Genomic DNA, 17,774 nt, shown 5'->3' on the forward strand with positions numbered 1-17,774 from the left:
TTAAGAGCTAGTCATCTTAGAGAGACTGTCTCTGTTCATGTCGATGTCTTTGCAATATAGCCTTGTGACTTGTGATGGGGTTCAGAGTCGACATTGATGGCATACAAGAGAGACTATGAAATGGCTCGTTGAAAGCCATGAATGCAATTAATTTTCTAATTGTGAGTTTGAAATACATATTTCAAGATTAATAATGGACAGTCCACTTATATATTATTACTACTTTAAAGAATTTGATATATGACAAGCGAAGAAAGAACTAGAGTTCATATATGGAGGGTTCTTCACTTTCAATTTCGCATAAGGACAATTGATTCAAGCGAGTGTTTCATTTTATACATTTATGATGAGTTCAAAACAGCTTTTGGTAAAAAAGAAGAATCTAAAAACCTAATATACTAAGCTAAAATAGAAGTTAGGAGATCCTAGTTGCTCTAAAATCATGATTTTGATGTAACTGAAGAAAAGTTTAAAAAGTTTAGAATCAGATTCTAAAGCTATTTTCGAAACCATTTACAATGTTTATGATGAAAAAGAAACTGATACTTATGCTGGTGAACATAAAGAAGTTATTGAAGTAATTTAAAATATGACACCTGAGATAAAAAGAAACCTGTGAAATTCAAAAAATTTAGTTGCCACTTCAGACAAAACTTTAAATGGAATTAAGACAAAAATATCCATAACCATTTTCAGTGGCAATTCACATGATTGGTTACCATTTCAATACATTTTTAAAGTCAGTATTCTTAAAAATCCAAACTTATCAAAATTTCAATATTTCAAATCCTTTTTAAAAGGAGATGCTGTTTGAATCACACAATATGCTGCTATTATGGATGCAAATTATGATCTTGCTTGGTCATTGTAAGAGAAATATTACTCAAATAAAATGGAACAAATCTACATGCATTTACAGAGATGATGATGATGATGTCGTGTCTATGACAAAGTGCAATTATATAGCTTCGAAGCTGTCAAAGACAGCTTTTGCAACCTTGGCAGCTCTATCAGTATAAAGTAGGCCCACTGGGTCTTCAATGCCGATGTTAAACAATCTGGCCTGGATTGCGCGGCAGCTGAAGATGTGCGATTTGGTGTCGATGTTCTCTGATCAAGTTAAAATCCATTACTTGTTGCTATGACAACAACAATGGATTCTGTTTTTGCTGATGATTATCACGGCGTCTAATACAATGCTCTGAGTGATGCTTACACTCGAATTTCGATCAGTCACAGCTAAAGTGACTAAGGCAAATGATGATGATGTCGTGTCTATGACAAAGTACAATTACATAGCTTCAAAGCTGTCAAAGACAGCTTTTGCAACCTCGGCAGCTCAATCAGTATAAAGTAAATCCACTGGGTCTTCAATGCCGATGTTATACAGTCTGGCCTGGATTGCTGGGCAGCTGAAGATGTGATGGCGAGACAGTGGGATGTCATCTGGGCAATGAGGGCAAATGTTGGTGTTACGCTGTCCGTCTGCAGAAATCCTCATCCCTTTTAAGTGATTTGTCCTAAGTCTAGTTATGACAGTCGATATGGCTCTGTCGCAGTTCAATTCCGGGATGGAGTTTCCTTTAACTTGACCGATTAGTCTTTGGCTGGCAACTGCATTGGCATCAACGAGGGTTAGGCAGTTAGATGGCTGAGGAGAATCACAGGATGCCTTTGCAAGCTCATCGCCTTCTCAATACCAAAAATATTTACATGTGCTGGTATCCATTGTAAGATGCAAGATCTTTGGGCAGCAATGATTTTGTTTATGAACTCAATGATCTGATGACTGAGTTGACATTTGCCCTTCTGGATCGCTTGCAATGCTGATCTGCAGTCAGAGAAGATGATGATGCCCTTGGAACTCTGGTCTTCTTTAGAGAGATGGATCTCCAGAGCACTTTTGATGGCGACGAGCTCGCATGTATAGTTGGAGGTGATTTTCTCAACAGGAATACTGTGGCATTTCCGCACTCCGTCTGGTCCGATGAAAAAGACTCCCGCTCCATTTACAGAGATTTTTTTAAAAATCGAATATGCAAAATGAGTCACCATTTGCCATATTAAATTTAACAGATCGCATGAGTAAATGCATTCAAACATTTGAAATATTAGAAGAAAAAGCAGATGGATTTGCATCTATTATTTTTCCATGTGAGTTGAATCAAAAGTTAGATGCTAACATGAAAATTGGTGAAAAGAAACATTAAAAACAGAGTTTGCCTAGTTTAAGCGAGTAATTAGAATTTTAATCTCATGCATTGTTTAAATGTCCTCAATTTAAAAAACTGTCCACAGATAAAAGGTTAGAAATAGTAAAAAAACACGATCTTTGTTTTAATTTTTTTTTTCCTGCTAATCACAGAGTTAAAAATTCTAAAAGAAACATCTCCTGTTTCTGATGTAAATACACAATCAAAGCTTGTAGTTTTTACCAGACAAGAATAAAACCAATTCTTCTATAGTTAAATATATGGACAGTAATTTCAACACATGCTCCAAGACTGATAAGCTGAGGGCTAGGGACAGGATCAAAGTGCTAAAGCACTCCACTGTAGAGATGAGACCTGTGAATAATAAACTGGGAAGTGTTTTGTTGAGTACAGCTACTTGTTTAGTGAAGAAAAAAATTAGGTCAATTTCAACAGTGCTGAACTCTTCTGGATCTAGCTTACGGGCAAAAATCATGCAGATAGGCTTAAAAAAAAGCGGGGGGGGGGGGGAGGTAGTTTTCTGTTTGAATGATTCATCTATGATGATTAAGGAATGCATTAAAACCAAAAACAAAGATCAAATTTTTTGAAAGGAACTGGATTTTCTAATTGTGCAAAAAATAAAAGATTTAAAACCACCCAAAAGTGTATTACCCCAAAGTAACATTTGTATAGAGGGATTAAATAATATAAAACTAGCAGATCTTAACTTTAATACCTTGGCTGAAACTGACTTTTGGCAAAAGTTTTTTTATGAGCTCTTAAGAGCAAAACAATTACATCCACAAGATTTGAAACTAGCTTTACAAAATAAAGTGCTAAAAAAAATGAACTTTACACTCTTGAAAAAAAAAAAAAAAAAAATTATAGAATTTCACATCATGTTAAATTTCTGAAAACTAATAGAGAGATTTTAATGAAATTTGGCAGGAATATACATTTATAACAGAGAAAGAGATGTAGTATTCAAAAATCATTTTATGTATGCATGATTATCCGTACAGTTCATAGTCCAGTAATGTCCAAATTCCACATTATGATATCGAACTGAAAATGAGAATAATATGGGATATGGTATCCTCTCACAGCCAGACAAGTTCTGCAGAATGATGGCACACTAGAGATTAGGCAGATAAGGAGTCCCTATGGTAGTAGATTCCACTCCTGCAGCAAAAGAGTTTTTAACTCTGGGATGATTCTCAGAGAAGGATGGCCACATGAAATTGCCCTCCCAAGAGCATCCTAGACATGCTTTATAAGATTAAGGTCAGGAAAACTGGCTGGGCAATCCATACAGTGAATATCCTACCTTTTCAGGTAATCATTGACCAGATGAATCTTATGTGGATGAGCTTGTTGTTTGTTAACAGGGAGCCTAGGACCAACTTCACCCATGAAAAATGAATACAAAGCTTCAAAATCTCACAGCAGTCAAACAAACACATGCAGGGGTGTGCAGGCACCCAACATAATGTTTGCCCAAACCTTTACACCTCCAGTACCGTAATAATCCTTTTCCTGATAAGAAAGGTATGGTATCATGTTCCAGACTTTTTTCAGACACAGGTACGCTGAGAATCAGCATTCAGACTGAATCTCGATGCATCCGTAAAAAAGCACAGTGCTCCACTGAAATTTGGTCCATGACACATGTTGTTTGCTCCATGTTAAATGTGGCAAGCAATACGCAAACAGCAGGTCTTCTGGCATACAGCTCTATCTTGTGAAGCCTTTCGGCAACTGCAGATTGTAAAACTCGGGTTCCATACAGGTTATGCGAGAGCTGTACAGGTCCGTGTTGCTGTGCTGAAAATGCCAAACACGATCCTCATTTATTATGGTGGATCTTGGACTTTGTCAAGATTTGCTTCAGATGGATCATTTCTCAAATTGTTTCACAAATTGCTGATGACATTGAGTGTTACTTTGAACTCTGTATCCATCTGTGCTTGTAACTGGCTGTCTTCTAATCTACTGACAATTCTCCATTTCATTCCATTCATGGCTACTCATATTACCCAATACCTTACAAAATGTACCCAATTCTTGCAAGAAACATGGCAAAGGTCATGAAGAAGTATGAACACATAAATCGGTAAAAACCCCTCATGTACTCATAGCTTCTTCACAATCACAGCTCCGCAAACATGCAAGTGTATACTATGAAGAAAAAAAAAAAAGACAGTTCTATATCTCCCAATCTACTGGGACAATAGCGAAGGACAGTTAAATTTGGATGACGATAGCCGCTAATTTTAAAGGTTTTCCAATATCGCAAAACAAAGGTAAAATTTCTCAATTAACGGATTTGTAAAGAAATGTGGAGAAGCGGTAATAAATTAAGATGATATAAAAGAAGTTTTTCATTGTGATGATCTCAATCATCAATCAATGAATGTCAAAATCTGTAGTATGGTTTTAAATCCAGAAAATACCACTACCGATAGGGCAGAAAGTAACAGAGAAGTTATTGAAAACAAAAACAAAAACAAAAAATTCTTTTTTGATTGACAAGTTAGTCAGAATTCTTGACACAGCAGTTACAGGACTTTAACAATGGAATTGAACAAGAGATTATGTCTGTCTACAGAATTGAAGAGAAAGTATTAGCACAAAAAAACGAAGCAACTTAAACAACTTTACACTGAAAGAAGTGTATAATAAGGTCAGCAAATACATATTAAGCTTTTTTTTTTTTTTTTTTTTTTTGTAAATTTTGATCCCTTTAGATCATAAATACTTCATTATTTCATAAATCACGATTTTATATTTTTAATTTTATAATTTCTACATGTCATCTTACTAAATTTAAACTGATGATCTAATATCCAGAAAAATCCCAAATTCGGAATTGCCGAAGTCCAGACGGTACTGTATAAATTTTTGTTTTAGGTTGTATATAAATTGTTAGAAAGTACCAAAAAAGGTAGGTAATTTACAAGTGGGGGGATTAAGAACAGCTGAAGAAACTTTATTAAGATTAGTGCAAGGTAAGTATTTTAAAATCAAGATAAATGGTCTTAAAAAGTCAGGTATATGGTTCCAAAGGATAGTTCTATTAAGCATCTTAACTCCTTTATTCGACAAGAGGTAGTAAAACATAAATTAATAAAGTTAATAGTTAATAACTATCATTATAAATAACTCATTCCTTATTACATAAGACAAAAATTTTGGATGATATGCGGTAGAAATGTTTGTAGGAAGGTTGTAAAAATGTGTTCTCATCATTATGCCTTTCTATTCCTTTCCTATTATTCTGCCTTCTAAACATAAATTAACAGAGTTGGTAGTTAATTACCATCATTTTAAATACCTGCATGTAGGTTCTCAGCCTTTATTATATCATATAAGACCAAAATTTTGGATTGTAAATGGTAGCAATGTTTGTAGGAAGGTTGTAAAAATGTGTACAACAGATTTCAAGGCTAATCCCACAACAGCTCAGCAAATCATGGATTACCTACCTGATGAAAAGATTACAGCTAAATTTACACTTAACTGTACGGAATTTGGCTAAATCCTTTCTTATTTAAATACAAAAACAAGAGGAAATGTGCCGCCCAGTTGGTATAGTGGTCAGGGAAGCTGACTGCGATACCGAAGGGCCTAGGTTCGAATCCCGGAGAAGGCATGGTCGTAATTGTCCGTCCCTTCATAGGAAAGGCGATGGTGGCCCACCTATTAGGTGCCTCTATAATAAAGGAGACCACCACATCCGGCCTTGCATAGATTAATGGACTGGGTTACATTTGCAATTGTTCACAATCTGTCATTGGGGGGGGGACAAGAGGAAATGTATATATCAAAAGGTTTATATATGTACATCCATTTGGAATTGATAATTGTCCGAAGCATTAGTTAAATGTTCAAAACTATTTGGTGACCATGCTGATAATTTCAGAAGTGCAAATACAGAATTAAAAAAGTTAAACAAATTAGTTAATGAAAAAGATGAGCTTTTTGCTGACTATTTGTGTTCTGACAATATGCTCTGCATAAATTATTATAATGCAAGTTAATTTTATGTTGTATTACTTTTAGTTTAAATGTTGACTTATATGTTAAATGTTTGATTATAATTTTGATGATTTTATCTTAATTTGTTTACATACCTTTAAATTATAATTGTTTGAATTCTAACACATTGGAAAGCCGGGTAGTATGTTCACACCTATGACTCTGCAATGTAGCCATGTGACTTGTGATCTGGGTCAGCCATTGATGGCATACAAGAGATACTGTGAAACAGCTCATTGAAAGTCATAAGTAATTAATTTTAGAACTGTGATATTTAAAAGACTGTTGCAATCCACTTAGTCCACTTTTATTATTTTTGGAGATAAAACAATCTTCAAGAAAAGAATCTCTGCATATACCCTTACAAAGATTTACACAAGTTTATGAAATACTAATGTGTATAAAAAAGATAAATTCCAATCTAAAGTGGCCATGTAGCCAGCCCGTTCGCTGGATTCGAACCTCGGACCGAACTATCAGCGTTCAGCGACTTAACCGCCACTCGGCTGCTAGTGGGCGTCATTGGTTATTTTGGAATTATAATTAAGAAAATAGAATTTATTCATAACATTCTAAGAAACTTTGAAATTTAATTGCCAAACACATAATGCTTGGAGGGTTAAAACACCAAAATCTAACATTTTTTTCTCGTTTTTGAAATAAAAGTAAAAATAAGTGTTTAAAATACATTTACCACAAACATACAAAGTCTATCTATTGTTTATTTATTATAACAGATAGACTTTAAGTGTTTTATCAAACACACAAAGTCTACTTACTGTTTATCATACACCTGATTTTATTAGTTCTGTAATAAACTCTTATTTCTTTTATTCAGACATCATTTACTTTTTACTGAAACACAATTAAAAAAATCTGATGATAATAATAAAAAAAAAAATAAAATAAATAAATAAATAAATAAATAAATAAAAAATAATAAATTACATACATACATAATCATGGCTGTAGTTAGGATTTAATATCGAGAAGGGGATATTTAGGGGAAGCTGAGGCTCCCCCTAAATATGGCCATGCTCATGATATTTGAAAATAAAAGAAGATATTTCAAATGTGAAAAATGCCACACTTCAAAAAGATGAGAAAGTATATGACATACCACACAATTCATAGGTTTGAGGAATTATAGCAGTAAACAAGAAATCTTTAAATTTTCGAGTTTCTGATTTTGCTCTCAATTACTGTTTCAAACCACCTAATTTTAATCAGTTTGAATTTTGAATATTATTTTATATTTCACTACTAACTGCTCTTGGAAACTTCAACTAGCATTAAGGTAAGATGATGACTTGGTCAGTAACAGATGTTTTTCTCCTTATTAGAACTATGCTCTCAAAACTCTGCCATCCACATATTCATAAGCTCTGATATTTTCCACCTTTTACTGTGTTCTGCATTTGTTAAGTTTCTTAATGATTCCCTAGGATTTGTAAAATAATAAAATTAAATCATCTTCCTTTGGTACTTCATGTTACCAGTTTCTGTTTTTAGTGCCAAACATACAAAAATTGGTGCTACATCAAACTAGACAGTGACAACCATAATTAATCATAAAGCTTCATGAAAAGAATAACTATTTTGCATGTAATAAACAAATAAAATACACAATGTCAAGGTTGTCAGTGTTTAAAATGCACAACGTCAAGGCTGTTTAGTTCAATTCTCTCATGTTTTTGATTAAAAAAAAAAAAAAAAAAAAAGAGAATTCCATAAATTAGACATTATATATATAACCACTTGAAAGCTATTCATTATGATATAAAGAAGCTACCACATTTAGTAATTATTTAGTGCTTCAATGCATATTTGGTGAATGGTGCTGTAGTAAAAGAAAAGTACCAAATATTTCCACACACAAACATACATAAAGCTAAATCATACATAACTAATAAACATGGCTGGATAGAAATTTAAGGTCTTAAAAAGGAGAGGAAAAGAGCACATATGGTCACTGTACATTAACTTAAATTGTGAATGCAGTTTCCGAGTTTCATCAAAAACACTTTCTCAATATTTTTCTCCTTGCAAAAACCTTAAATATTTATTTCTAAAAAAACTCTCCAATAAACAATCATTATAGCTAATCACATATTAATACATAATTAGCATACTTACACTTTTACAGAATTACTAGCAGAATATTAGTTGCCTACAGAACTCTGGCTCAGAAATGTTTTAAAATATGTAAATACTGCCAAATTAAAAACTTTGAAAAACATATATTAAAAATGATAACACAGCTCATAATTTGTGAATCATACAGTACTGTCAAAAATCCTATAATTATTCTTTTCAATACAGAAAAACAAGATGCGATCTAGCAACTCCATTTTTGTCATGCAAACTAAGTATTTGCTGCTTTAGTCCATTACGTAAAACTAAGTAATTGCTGCTTCAGTCCATTACATAAAATTTGTGCTACTAAAACTATGAAGGTCATTTAGACCTACTATAGTTTTAGCAGCAAAGTTAACAGTCATTCCGTAAATTTCGCTAAAATGCTCTAATTATACGGCTCGTTCGAAAGAAGGAAAAAAATGCCATGGAAATGTGCTATATTTAAATTAAACACATCCCACTTAAAAATACAAACAGTGCAATCTTAGGTGCAGGAAATGGATTCAGTTTTAATAACAAATTACCCATTCTGTCTATCGTATCATTTTCATTGATGCTGCAGGAAGCCAAGGCAAAATCTAAATAATTCTAGAAAAAGCTCTCTTAACTTCTCTATTCGATTAAAATAATCCCTTCATCTATGCCAACAGTGACACTGAAGTGCAGCTATCCAGTCAATCACATTGCAAATCAACATACTTTTTTTTTTTTTTTTTTTTTTTTTTTAATGTAATGAATTAAAACTCCAAAGATGAAAACAAAAACAAAGAATTAGAACGGTTTCAATATACAGAAAAAGAAAGACTGAAATTAAAATTTAAAACAAAAAAATTTTACTTACATTCCAAGAGTAATTCTTTGTACACATCTCAATGTAATTTTTCAAAATGAAGTCAGAAATTAGATTATGATATTTAAAATTGAAGACTGCTTTAAATTTAGGAAACACAATAGCTAAAATATAATCTAATAAATATGGCTTTTTACAAATTTTAATGCAAATTATTTCATCTAATTTTGGCTGTATAAAACAATAATCATTCTGATGTATATATTCCTAAGAAGTTTGGACAGTACATTACTTTGAATGTCAAATGAAAATTCAGTAAGAGATAAAAATTACATAAGAAAAATAAGACATGTAATAAACAGACAATAATACATACAATAATAAGGAGTTTGAAAAAATTTTGAAAAAATATTTAAACATTTCTTAAAGAATTAAACTTTATTTCATAACCAGGGCTGACAAAATGTCATGAGAGTAAGAGGCATGTGTTTAAGACTTAAAGAAAGTTCAATAATTGTAAATATATTGTTGACTGTCTACAGATTCTTAAAAGATTAATTATAATCCAACCAAATTAGAGTTCTAGAGCTTTCCACAAAAATAATCATACAGCTCTTCTCAGTATCGTAGAGTACAATCAGTAAATACACTACAAAGTACTAAAAAGATTAAACACAGAGTAATGCAAAGGCAATCTGAAAGGTGAAAATCACATGCAGATCTCTCAGTACTCTGTACTCAACACTGAAACAACTGAGAAACTGATGCTCTTCTTGATCTTATACAGTTTACCACTCTCAATATTCTATACTCAACACTGAAGTAAACAACTGATAAGCTGATGTTCTTCTCGATTTTATACAGTTTAACCCCAGGCACCAAGAAATATCTAATGCTCTCCACTTCTCAAAATCACTGGAACACATGAGGAGTGAGTACAGTGTTGGAAAATGTTTTATGCCTTTAACTGTGGTGAGCAACTTTTTTGTGATCACACAGTATTCCTCTCTGGTTTAGAAACACATTTGCTCTAGTATGCTATGACATGTTCCTGTCTATTTATTTTGGAACAAAACAGTACCCAAATTCTCATTGCTCACATTCATGTCAAGAATGAATGATTTGTTAAGCTGAGAATACATCCCAATTGTTGCTGACGTTAAAGGTTACTTCGGTTTTTTAAAGGCATCTTCACACTCTTTAACCCACAAGAACTTTCACTCTCTGTTAGTTTGTTAAGGGGTCTAGTAATGGAAGAAAAGTCCTTCACAAGTCTCCTACAGTAGGTGCGAAGCCCCAAGAATCTTCGCAGCTGATGGGACATTTTCATTTGATTCACATTTCCGATCTTTAATTTGAGACATTTTTCATATCCGTACACACACCTTCACTAGAGATGACATGTTCAAGGTAGGTCACTTCTTGTCTGAACAAATTTACATCTGGCAGGACTTAACTTTAGATTGGCTTACTTCAGTTCCTGAAATGCCTTCCTAATGTCTTTTAAATGCTCTTCAAAGCATTTGTCGATCACGAAGATGACATCAAAGCATACCAGGCAGGTTTTGTAGGAAAGACCTCTCAGCATGACTCCCATGAGGCATTTGAAAATGGATGGCACATTACGTAATCCAAATGGTATCACCTTATACTGCCAAAGTTCTTGACCGGTAGAAAATGTCTTTTCTCACTCATCAGGGTATATCTTTACCTACCAATATCCACTCTTTAAATCAAGCATCGAAAACCACTTGCTTTCAAAAAGAGTATCCAGAATGTCGTCAGTTCTAGGAAGAGGGCACTCCTATTCCATCTCAAACATTGACTTGTCTAGTCAAATCATCTAGACAAGCAGTCAGTTGATCCACTGGTTCCTGGACATGAGAAGCTATGACTGCTGGACAGGAGGAGAAGAAAATTTCATGGTCTTTACAGGTTGCTCACCACAGTACCTCTAATTTCAAGGTAGACACTAAAGTGCTTCTCAAATTCTTGAAAAACATCATTCGCAGGACTTTCTGATGCTATCCAGGAAGTACTGCAGGGGTACGATTTCTCTTGTTTCAGATGGGCAGTCCAAAAAAGCGAGCTGCGACAGCTTTTGAACATCTGTGGCGAGCTCCTGGAATGTTTCCATGGGCTTCTGTTAGAGATATTTTAACTGAAGCATGCTATTTAAAAGACCGGCATGTACACACTTGCCAGTCTTTTGAATACTTCTTGCTCAAAACACAACTCCAATGCACTGAACAGAGCTTTGAAGTCTAGCCTTTTATTTTTGGACACAGGTTGATGGATATATGCTGCATCTTCTTTCAAAGAAGTGGTGAAATGGCAGGCTTTGGCTTCGGAATCCCATCCATTTGACACTACAGAGAACCGAGTCGTATACACTTGCCAGAACGTTTTTACATCATATGTGAACAGCTTTAAAGAGAGTCAGGACAGACAAATCTAAAGACATCAGAATTACTAACCAGCTGTCATTATGCATTATTTTGAGCTATTGATTTCTTTGGTGACAACAGCAGAAACTCTGTCATCAATTTGTTATTCAATAGTAGAAACTTTCTTCATTTTGTTATTGGACAGCAGAAACTCTTTCTTTGATTACTTGTTCGACAGCAGAAATTCTTTCTCGGATTTCTCCAACTTTATATTCAACTGTGTCTACTCTACATTCCATAGCCTCGAATTTGTTTTCTATTAGGGCAGTTATTTCTCTTTTCATTTTCTTTTGCAATTCTTTCATCTCTTCTTTGACTGACTATTGGCCAACTTTCATCTCATCTTGGATTGCTTTCATCTTTTCTTTAATGAATTCATGTCCTGTTTTCATCTCTTCTTTGAATGCAGTAAAGGCTTCCATGTGCTGTCTTAGTTGCTCCTTCATCGATCTTATCATCAGCATTCAATCCCACTGCTGACACCAAAAATTGTTGTGTGTATATAAGTTCATAATAGATTGAATGCATACAGAACCAATGACAGCTTGATAAAACTTATTTTACTAAGAAAAAAAGCTTTAAAGTTCTGTTACTTCCCACAAAACTTCTTATACAGCTCTTCTCAGCATCAGAGAGTACAAACAATAGTTATACTTCAAACTACTAAGAGCATTAATCACAGTATAATGCAAAGTGCATCTAAAAGGCAAAGCTCACATAGAGATCTGCCAATACTCCATACTCAAAGATGAATTAAACAACTGAGAAACTGATGCTCTTCTGGTTTTATATAATTTTCTCTCAGATAGTGAGGAATCTCTAGTACCTTCCATTTCTTGAAATTACTGGAATGCATGTGAGAACTGGATATGATTACAGTTACATATAGGGATCAATTACAGTTATGTAGTTACAACACCAATTACAGTTATACAGGGACTGGATGAAAATGTTGCCAGGTTTGACAACTTTTGATGATTTCTCAAATTTGGAGTTAAAAATTGGTCATTAAAGCATCTTCAGACTGGCAATATCTCGGCAGTTTAGCGAGATAGCCATTTACCTCAAAGTTAAATAGACGTGCCCCCTGTAATCTTATTTTTCTGGCAGACCTTCATCTCTTTCTAGTATTTTATATTACATTATATAAAAAATACTACAATTTCACTGAAATTATTTACATATATACAAAATTCATAATGATATTTCCCATAAATTTATATTTAGATCATTTTAAAAATAAGGAAATTTTTCAATTGAAAAGAAACATTTGAAATAAATTAATGAAAATTTCAACTTTTTAATATAATTAATACAGTTTCTTATAAACAAATCTCCTCCATATTTATGGAAGTGATATTCTAGTGTACACAAATTTGAAACTATTGCATGATGCAATAGAACACTTTTTTTTAAACTGAAGCATTTTATTTCTTTCTTTTTACTGTCCTTGAAAACATATGTAGAAACTAACTTCCCGTTCTAATATCAAATAATATCATGACATATCTGGCATGAATCATAGAAATATCTGGCATGAATCATTGAAATATCTAGCATGAATCATTGAAATATCTGACAGTTCACAAATGTTACATTATCAGCTGAAAAATGAAGAATTCTGCAATTTGTATATAATGTACTTGATTTTTCCCCCTATTGTTACTTTGCTTTCAGATTTTTTAATATGAACATGTTTGATGTTTGAAACAGAAGTTTCAGATTTGATGGTGTCTTTATAGATCTTACATTCAATTTTGACAGATCGTTCCATATTCCTTATAAAAAATCATACATTAATCCTTGATAATCTTTAACAGTGGGACATTTCTATATTCATATTATTTGCAGTGGAAGGTTTTAAGAAAAAGAAAGAAATTATGAATCAATGTTGAAATCAGTCATTTTTGTGGAGAAAACTTCCTTCTATATGACATAATTATGACAATGATGACTTTTGCCTAGGATTCCAAGACAGAATCATAAGATTTCCATGACAGGGTTCATAGCCACATTTTAGTTAAAAAAATAAGCACCTATAAGCACTTTTCAAGCACATTTTAAGGAAAAAATAAGCACCTGTCTAATTACATTATACACAACTGCATAACCTTAAAAGAAAAATTAGACTTGTAATTTAAAATATGAGCAATGCAATATTTATTAAGAGAATGAGCATTACTTCAACAATGGAAAACAATTAACTTTTTTTTTTTTTTTTAATTTTGAATGACAGTTCAATTTACAGAATTAGTTTACAATGAGAGAAAAAAAAACTATGCAGAATTAAACTATATTACACGATTTAATGATGATATTTCAGTTGAAAATATAGAAAATAAATAATAAGCCATATTAATTGTATTCATTTGGCACCTAATAATAAATACAATTTATTTTTCCACTCATATTAATATTTAAATAATTTAACTTAAATCAAAATTCTGAACATTTTCTAAATTTTCATTGCATAACAGTTTTTCCTTAACATATATTCCAAGCAAAGTAATTTAAGTAAAAGAGATGCACATTTCTGAAATCAGAAGACGTGAAATTGCTTCATCCAGTCATCCTTTAACAGTAAAAGCATAACTAACCCGCATTCTCAGAAATTCCCGAATATTCCAGATAGTAACTGGAAAAAGAGGAGTGAGGGAGATTGTAGCCGTTCTTTAGATTTCTCGGCCAAATAAATGATTTTGACGTTTCGAGCCAAATAAATGATTTTGACGTTTTGATATGTGCATCATATAAAAATAGACCAACGGAACTGAGAAATATTCTGCTTAGAAAGTACAGTAAAACTCTTTTAAGTGTTCATAAACAAATCTCAGATTGAACATCAACATTAATTATCAATGCAAAATACAGCAAACATTATTGTGCAATACGTGCGGCATAATTCTTCCATATGTGATATTATGCAATCGGAATCAACACCTGCCGGTATACGGAAAACAAAGAACTAAATAAAGGGGGGGGAAAAAAAAAAGAGAAAGAAAGAGACTTACTAATCTGGGGTGTTTCTGATTCTAATTTTCAACAGACTGTATTAAATTTCCAGAATAGAATCAATCTTCACTTGGGTTGGGTAGACTGCAAAAACTTTTAGTCCTATTCAATCCAGATTGGACAGTGACAAAAAAAAAGTCCGCTGCTTCAATATTAGAGATTTTGCGGAGAAACTCCCAACCTCCGTACTGTATAATGTATTGGCAAAGAAAATAAAATTATTTTGACTATTCGATTACTTTCCTTTTATTTAAGCCATTCCGAATATTATTCCTTAGAAAGCTAATCTGTGTAAAAACACACCCATTTTTGGAAGTTTATCTATACTTCAGCAGTTACTGCAAGTATATTATTATAAATATTCATACATATGCTCATAATATAAGCATAACGATCATAATAAACACGAATATGAACTGACCACGCGGAAGGAGAATGCAAATTATTAAAATCTTGATAAATATTCAAACGTGTGCAGTATTTGGGTGGGAGGAAAAGAATACCAAATGTACCGGAATTTTCTACCGTTTTCAATTCTTTGGTCAATAGAAACGACGTGCACCTGTCAGTACTCTCACGCGCACCATAGTTTACGTTAATGCAGAGGAAGGGGGAGAAAGCAATTTCCGGGAGTATGATTCACCATCTGATGTTGCATACAAGGAAGAAAAGTTGTTTATTTAGTTTCGGCTTTGGTACGGGGAAAAAATGCACGTTCATTAAAAACAAAGGATTAAAAAAAAAAGCACTAAAGGCCAAAAATAAGCACTTAAAAAAAAAAAAAAAAAAAAAAAAAAAAAGGCTTTAAAGAAAAAGTAAGCTCCTATAAGGGCCTTTATAACAAATCTACTGACAAAGTTTTCCTTCACTGATCATAAAATTCATATGCAAGTCCAAGATACATCAAATTCTTTCCCAAACCGAAGGACCTCTGTTCGGATGTTTTTCTTCTCTGAAAAAGATATCTTCAGCAATTACCGAGCCATCTTAGGATTAAAAGAATCTCTACAAGGAACAGAAATCTTCTGAGACATTGAATCATGGCTAATGAGAAATTAGAGAACTATGTAAATGAACCATAATGAAAAACTGGCTTAATTAAATTTGATAAAAATGTGAGAAAATATTTTTTTTACGTGAAATTCATACTTATAATTTGAGCTGCTCCGGTGTCCATTACTTATATGGACATATTGGTAATTCATAGAAACTGAATCATTTACCATTCCCTTTGTTATTCTCGCAAATTTCACACAGCTAATAGCTTGAGATTCAATAAACTATTACATGAAAAATGTCATTTAAAAGACTGAATCACTTATTAATACAGAAGAGTGTCACTTCCAGTTCCAAAATGCAATGATCTTTCAGGAATACTACTGCTTGTTGTAAATGAGCGACATTTAAGAGGCCATAGTTAAATGTCAAAAGACGTATTAGGTGAAATTGAGATTTATTTTTTTCACCTAAAATGTTATAAAAAAACTAAATCATTGAAAAAATTTTAAAAAAAAATTGCTTGGAAAAATTTTTCTCCTGTATATATAAAGATACCTGTCGACAAAAAACTCATAAAAGAAGCAAAAAAGAAACAGTTTTAAAAAAGAAAAATTACATGATCTAGTGTCCCATGTTTTTGCAATAATGTAATTAGAATCTTGAGAACATATATCCCAAGAAAGTGTAAAATATGTAAATAAATAGACAAAATTTTTCTCTTTCTGTTCCTGTAGGCTTTACACTGGTTATGTATGTCTTCCTCAAGAAAGTCTTACTGGTCTCAAGGAGACTGTACTAGTTGTTTGCTGAAGATGCCAGTTGTCCATTAAATTCATGCAGCAATGATCCATTCTATATATACTAATATTAAGTAGAACTTGAATTTAGATGATGAAAATGCACTGAATAAAACCAAAAAAATGTTCAATATTTGTCCCTACTTAAATATTTTACATGGCCATTTCATGCAGCATGTTTTTTTTTTTTTTTTTTTTTTTTTTTTTTTAACAACTTTCTATCAATGAGCAGATGGTATTTTGTTAGACATTCATACAAAATGATTCTCAAAAGAAAACCCGTTCATTTTGGGGTTGTTCAAATGATGTTTCTGTTCCTCTGAAGGATACTCTTATCATTCTGATTTATACTCAGATAAATCTGCACAGAAATTGACTGATTTTGGACTAGGTAAAGATGAAACATCTTTTAAGAATGGAGAAAATTCCTTCAAACCATTATGTATATTTTTTCAACTTTTTTACATCACACATGTTGTTTATGCAACTGAAGAAACAAAATGTTATGTGATTGGTACAATCCGTAAGAAAAGATTATGAATTTTTTTCATTCTACCTATAAGGAAAATTATAAAAGAAGAATGTGAAACAGATGACATCACATTTGATAAGTTTGATGGAATGACAATTTCATTGTAACTATGACAACTAACTTTGATACAGAGTGGCCAACAGATACTTAAGAAAAGAAAAAAAATCTATATCTGTAAAGCAACTTAAACTCATCAGAAATTACAACAAATACAGTCAAAAGTCGTTAATTCGGACACCCATAATCCGGAATGACCTATAATCCGGACCTCAAATCTACAAAATTTCTGCGCATGCGTCGCTCTGACGCATGCTCATATGCGCCAGAGCGACGCATAAGACCTTTACGGCTGCGAATATGCGTGTGCGCATGCACATAATACGTTTACGCAAGCGCGTTTAATGTATAACGGACGGTATAAGCTAAGCTGAAATTATCTAATTCAGGTAATGTTGCAGATTGCGTTGTTCCTTAATCTTCGAATTGGATCCGGCTTATTATTTTTTGCAGACTGTTACAGCAATTTTATAAAAGTAAGCTTGAACTTTCGATTATGTCAAATAGAATTTCCGATATATATTTACTAATATGTAAAGGATCTACAAAGCGAAAGTATGTTTCGAAGTCCATTAAACCAAAAGTGGAATTGCTGCAAAAGATGGATAAAGGCATATCCTTTGATTATCTAATCATTCCGAAATATGTTTATCAATTTCACGCTGCTCTGCGGGGGAAGGGAAACGACACGGCGCGCAATGAATTGGAAGTTGATCTGTCAGCACTATCCTTATCTTCAGGGCAGATGTTTTTATTTTATTTGTCTTA

At 32.8% G+C, this 17,774-nt stretch overlaps 1 protein-coding gene across 5 annotated transcripts in view; it reads right to left on the reverse strand.

Moving 5' to 3' along the window:
• The window catches only part of UbcE2H (ubiquitin conjugating enzyme E2H), a 96,259-nt gene that overhangs the window by 12,856 nt on the left and 65,629 nt on the right, over window positions 1-17,774 (reverse strand). The gene's annotated exons all lie outside the window — the stretch shown is intronic.

Source organism: Stegodyphus dumicola, chromosome 8, assembly GCF_044657685.1.
Source record: "Stegodyphus dumicola isolate Sdum_Otavi_A_Nest chromosome 8, ASM4465768v1".
Taxonomy (NCBI): Eukaryota; Metazoa; Arthropoda; class Arachnida; order Araneae; family Eresidae; genus Stegodyphus; species Stegodyphus dumicola.